We start from the raw sequence: 6,000 nt of genomic DNA, 5'->3' as shown, positions 1-6,000 counted from the left end.
TACAAGTGATTCCGGAACAGAAAATAACAGTACTGCCATCAACGTCTACCTTATGGGACAGCTTAAACAACAATGCTGCCCCATCCACAGCTCAATCCAAAAAATCCTCCTTAGAGACTGGAGAGAGGCTCCTTTTGTAGGGCTAGCCCCTCCCCTCAGAACAATTAACCCTAGTTAACTAATCAATTAACAATACAAACCTACATTTTCCATGAACTAAACATACTAAAGGATATACATTGCAACACGGTTTTAAACAATATCACAACATAACATTTACAACATTACATCATTACTGACAATATCTTTCAATATGCCCATATGCATTAATGAGCCATTTGGGCCAGGCACTATAAAGCCAACCCAATTCCCTTAGCTCGGGTCCTTTTCCAGCATACCCAGAAGCTACAGAGATGGAGAGAGAGGAACAGAACAAACAAACAATGCGCTCATCCACAACATTGATAAGTATAATAATTATTGTATCTCTCAAATATGAACATTGACAAGTGTGAAATGCATGCACCAAGACAGAAGTTAAATTGTGTGTCGACCCACATTGTTAACTTATGGTATAATGGCGCAGGGAGGAGTGATGAATATGTGTGTGCGTTAAAGAACCAAATGCTGCCCGCGGCCAGTGACGGACTTCTACGTCACATTACCTTCCTCCTCTCCTGAAGCGACCATGTTCGGGAGCCTTGATAGGTAGTCCGCAGTAACGTTCTCTTTTCCTGCCTTGTGACGGACACAGAACCTGAAGGGCTGGAGCTCCATATACCACCTGGTCACACGAGAATTCCGGTCCTTCATGGTCTGGATCCAGGTCAGTGCTCTGTGGTCCGTGTGCAGGTCAAATTCCCTCCCAAGAAGGTAGTAACGGAGGCTATCTAGGGCCCACTTTATAGCCAGGCACTCCTTTTCGATTGTAGAATACCTGGTTTCCCTGGGCAACAGCTTCCGACTCAGGTACAGCACAGGAAGCTCTTCTCTTGGCTCCCCTTGGGCCAGTACAGCTCCAATTCCTACAGCCGAAGCGTCCACCTGCACGAGAAATCTCTTCTTAAAATCAGGGGTCTGGAGAACAGGGAATGAGCACAGTCGTTTTTTCAGTGTCATGAAGGCTTCCTCACACTCCTCAGTCCACTTCACAGGGTTGCTGGCCCCCTTCGAAGTGAGGTTGGTCAGAGGGACAGCGATGGTCGAAAAACTGTGGAATGAATCTCGGTACCACCCTGCCAGACCTAGGAAGGACTTCACCTGTGTCTTGGTTCTGGGTTGAGGGCTATTCCTGATGGACTCCACTTTCTCCACCTGAGGCCGAACTTCACCCTTACCCAGCTGGTAACCCAGGTACTTTGTCTCCTGTTTCGCCCACTCACACTTCAGGAGGTTAAGCGTGAGGCCTGCTTCATGGATCTTCCCCAGGACGCTGCTAAGATGCTGTATGTGCTCCTCCCAGGAGTGGCTGTAGATCACCACGTCGTCCAAGTAAGCAGCACAGTAATCGTCACAGTCCTGGAGGACCTTGTCCATCAGCCTCTGGAAAGTCTCAGGGGCCCCATGAAGGCCAAACGGCATGACCTTGAACTGGAACAGGCCCATTGGCGTCCGGAATGCAGTGTAGGCCTTGGATTGTTCATCCAGGGGCACCTGCCAGTACCCTTTGCAGAGATCCAATGTGGTGATGTAATGAGCTCTACCTATTCTCTCCAGTATGTCGTCAATGCGGGGCATGGGATAGGCATCAAACTGGGAGATGGCATTCACCTTACGGAAGTCCATGCAGACGCGCAAAGAGCCATCCTTCTTTGGGACAATGACAATAGGGCTGCTCCATTCACTTGAAGATGGCTCGACAACATCCATCTCTATCATGGTGTGGACCTCTTCCTTGAGGGCTACCACCAGCCTCTCAGGCACACGGTAAGGATGCTGGCGGACAGGGTTCTGGCCAGGTTTCAAACGAATGACGTGTTCCAGGACTTTGGTTCTTCCTGGTCTCTGACTGAAGAGGGCCGGATACTTGCCAAACAGCTGCTTCAGCTCATCTTGCTTGTCTTCTTCCAGGTGAGCCAGTATGACTTCTGCTCGTTCTTTCCATGCCTCTGTGACTCCATCCGACTCATCCTCTTCTACTCTGCGGACCAGAAAGGACTTTCCTTTGGAGAGTTCCTCTTTCTCCTCCCAGGCCTTGAGAAGGTTCACATGGTAGGTTTGCTTCTTCTTACCCTTGTCCGGGTGCAGCACCTCGTAGGTCACTGGGCCCATCTTCCTCCCGATTAGGTACGGTCCTTGCCATTGCGCAAGGAGCTTGCTGGTAGACGAGGGGAAGGAGGAGCAGGACTTTCTGTCCTGGCTCAAACTCTCTGTGGCGAGCGTGCTGGTCATAGCCTCTCTTCTGGGCCTTCTGGGCTTGCTGAAGGTTTGCTCTAGCTTCCTCTCGGTACCGTTCCAACCTGTCTCGCATCTGGAGGACATACTGGACAATCCCCTGTCCTGAGGTAGCTACTGGGGAACCTTCCCAGCACTTCTTCAGCAGGTCCAGTGGTCCTTGCACTGGCCATCCATAGAGGAGTTCGAATGGCGAGAAACCTGTCGATGCCTGAGGCACCTCCCTGTAAGCAAAAAGCAGAAAGGGTAACCACTTATCCCAGTCTTTACCAGTGTCAGCCACAAACTTCCTCAGCATGTTCTTGAGCGTTTGATTGAATCTTCTACGAGCCCATCCGTTTGGGGATGGTAGGGAGTAGTCCTCAAGCCTTTAATGCCCAGCTGTCGGTGGAGTTGAACCATCAGTCGCGAGGTGAAGTTTGTCCCTTGGTCCGTCAGGATTTCATCTGGGATTCCTACACGAGAGAAGAGCTGAACAAGAGCACTGATTATCTTTGGAGTGGTTATGGAACGGAGTGGGAAGGCTTCTGGGAACCGGGTGGCATAGTCACAGATCACCAATATATACTTGTAACCTGCACTACTCTTCTCCAAGGGTCCAACAATGTCCATTGCAATTCTCTTGAATGGGGTAGAGATAACTGGCAGTGAACATAGAGGAGCCCGTTCAGACCTACGGACAGCACTGGTTTTCTGGCACGTGGGGCATGATTTGCAGTATTTTTGTACATCAGTATACATGGAGGGCCAAAAGAAACTGGAGCCTAGCCTAAGATAGGTCTTATGTTGCCCTAGATGGCCTGCCCATGGAACTGTATGTGCAAGGTTGAGAACAAGTGGTCTACAGGTAGATGGCACCACCAACTTCCTGCTATCTGCCTCTGACCCAAGGTAGAGTATGTGGTTGTCTACTGTGTAAATCCCCCCACATGAAGATTGACTGTCCCCCGCTAAGGCCTTGTCAAACAAACATTTCAAGGTTGCGTCAGACTTCTGCAGTGTAGCAAAATTTTGTGGAACATCCCATTGCACCTCTAACCCAGACACATCAGCAACAGGTACAGGGGTTCCCACATACTTCTCAAGACGCCGCTGGCGGCGTGACTTTCTGGGCCCTTTGGTTCCCCCCTCGCACAGACTATCACACAAGTCAGGCAGAGGTTGTAAACCAGCTTTGGCCTGGGCACGAGTGACAACTGAACATGCCATCTGAACATCAGACTGGCAAACTGACTGCTCATATAGCTGACCCCCCACACTTCCCAACAGATCAGAGAGTACAGGCACATCCCTCCCCAAAATCATCTCAAAAGGTAGCTTCTCCATTACCCCAACTTTGAGGAGGTATTTCTGACCCTGAATCTCAACTGTGAGCTCAGCTGTGGGCTGCTGTGACTGGTCACCATGGACACATTGGATCAGTGTCTGATGACCATAATCAATGTCATTAACAGGTACATTACCTTTTCTGATCAATGACAGGGAACTGCCGGTGTCAATCATTGCAGTAAGACTTTTACCATTCACTTTTACAGGTACCAAGCATGACCCTTCCCGAGTCTGTCTATTCTGAACACCATCCCCCTCTCTGGGTACATAACAGTAACCTGAGAGCTTGGATTTACGTAGCGGACACATTGAAGCTTTGTGCCCCTGCTGCCGGCAGTAAAAACAGGTCAGACCCCTCCCATCAGAGCGAACTGCATAATCCTTTACCTCCCTCACAGACACATAACCCCCAGAGTTACCTCCACCATCTCTGGCGTTTCTGATGTCCCTTGTGTCTCTGAGACTCCTTGGAGCGGGTGCTGCAGGTTGTGGTGGGCCCCCTTTACGTGCATTAAGATACTGCAGTGCAAGCTTGGCCGCCATAAGCCCGTCCTTGGGCTCGTGCTCTTGGACCCAGGTTCGAATGTCGTGTGGTAGAACTTGTAGAAGTTGCTCGAGGATGATGACCTCCCGATTTCGTCCTGTGTCTTCTCCCCGGTCGAACCCATCGTCGGTAGAGACCCTTGAGGCGGTGGTACGTCTCTGTCGGCGACTCACCCGATGGCGTTGATGCAGCTCTGAAGCGTTGACGGTAGGTTTCCGGTGAGATGTCAAACTTCACCAGCAGCGCTTCCTTCAAGCCCTTGTAGACATTGGCCAGCCCCTCATCCATTGCTGTGTAAGCCTCTAAGGCCTTGCCCGTGAGCAATGGGACAAGCCTGCAGGCCCACTCTACCTCAGGCCACTGCCACGTCTTAGCCATGCGCTCAAACCTCAGCAGGTAGTTTTCAATGTCCTCCCCCTGCTGGTATGAGGGCATCTTTGGCTCCTTCCTCAGGAATGCTGGAAGATGGACGTTAACACTGCTGGACTGGTCTCCTGGCGCTGTCCTCATTACTGCTTGGGGTGCCTGCTGTGGAGTTGAAGTCCCTGCTGCATCGAGCCTTTGTCGTCCTGGTGTTGGAAGACCCAATCTTGGGCTCTCACTGACGAGTTCCGCCTGGTGGGGAGCTGTGAGGATAGATTGGCGTAGGCCACGTAACTCCTGCTTGAGGTCTTCGTCCCTCCTCTCAAGGCAGGTGAAAAGTTGCTGAAAAAGGGTTACCATGGTTGGGTGTGGTTCTGGTCCCCCAACTGCTCCTTCAGTCAGCAGCTCACCCAGTTCTGGTTGTCTTTGGCCCCGCGGTCGGGCTCCTAGTTTCTCATACTTGACCTCTTCTTCACCAGACGATTCCATGGTATTCCACCCCGGTTCAACTTCAGGTACCTTTTCTGCCAGTTGTTGCTGAGAACGCAATCCTGTACGCATTCCTTTACCTCTCTTGTTGGAATTCACTGATTTGCGGTACGCCATCCCACCACTGCCACCATAAGTCACGTAGAGTAGGCCAGATGGCTAAACTGGATAACCTAACCTCTATAAAATAAAAAGATGGCGGAACCGCAAAAGTTCTTCTGTGCAAAGGTGTTTATTTACAAGTGATTCCGGAACAGAAAATAACAGTACTGCCATCAACGTCTACCTTATGGGACAGCTTAAACAACAATGCTGCCCCATCCACAGCTCAATCCAAAAAATCCTCCTTAGAGACTGGAGAGAGGCTCCTTTTGTAGGGCTAGCCCCTCCCCTCAGAACAATTAACCCTAGTTAATTAATCAATTAACAATACAAACCTACATTTTCCATGAACTAAACATACTAAAGGATATACATTGCAACACGGTTTTAAACAATATCACAACATAACATTTACAACATTACATCATTACTGACAATATCTTTCAATATGCCCATATGCATTAATGAGCCATTTGGGACAGGCACTATAAAGCCAACCCAATTCCCTTAGCTCGGGTCCTTTTCCAGCATACCCAGAAGCTACAGAGATGGAGAGAGAGGAACAGAACAAACAAACAATGCGCTCATCCACAACATTGATAAGTATAATAATTATTGTATCTCTCAAATATGAACATTGACAAGTGTGAAATGCATGCACCAAGACAGAAGTTAAATTGTGTGTCGACCCACATTGTTAACTTATGGTATAATGGCGCAGGGAGGAGTGATGAATATGTGTGTGCGTTAAAGAACCAAATGCTGCCCGCGGCCAGTGA

General features: G+C 49.6%; 1 protein-coding gene across 3 annotated transcripts in view; it reads right to left on the bottom strand.

Moving 5' to 3' along the window:
* LOC112259668 (guanine nucleotide exchange factor VAV3-like) overlaps positions 1 to 6,000 on the bottom strand; it is a 120,034-nt gene that overhangs the window by 68,616 nt on the left and 45,418 nt on the right. The window lies entirely within an intron of this gene.

The sequence above is a fragment of the Oncorhynchus tshawytscha genome, linkage group LG10 (assembly GCF_018296145.1).
Source record: "Oncorhynchus tshawytscha isolate Ot180627B linkage group LG10, Otsh_v2.0, whole genome shotgun sequence".
NCBI lineage: Eukaryota > Metazoa > Chordata > Actinopteri > Salmoniformes > Salmonidae > Oncorhynchus > Oncorhynchus tshawytscha.
The sequence above is the reverse complement of the archived record's forward strand: the minus strand, read 5'-3'. Positions and strand labels throughout refer to the sequence as shown.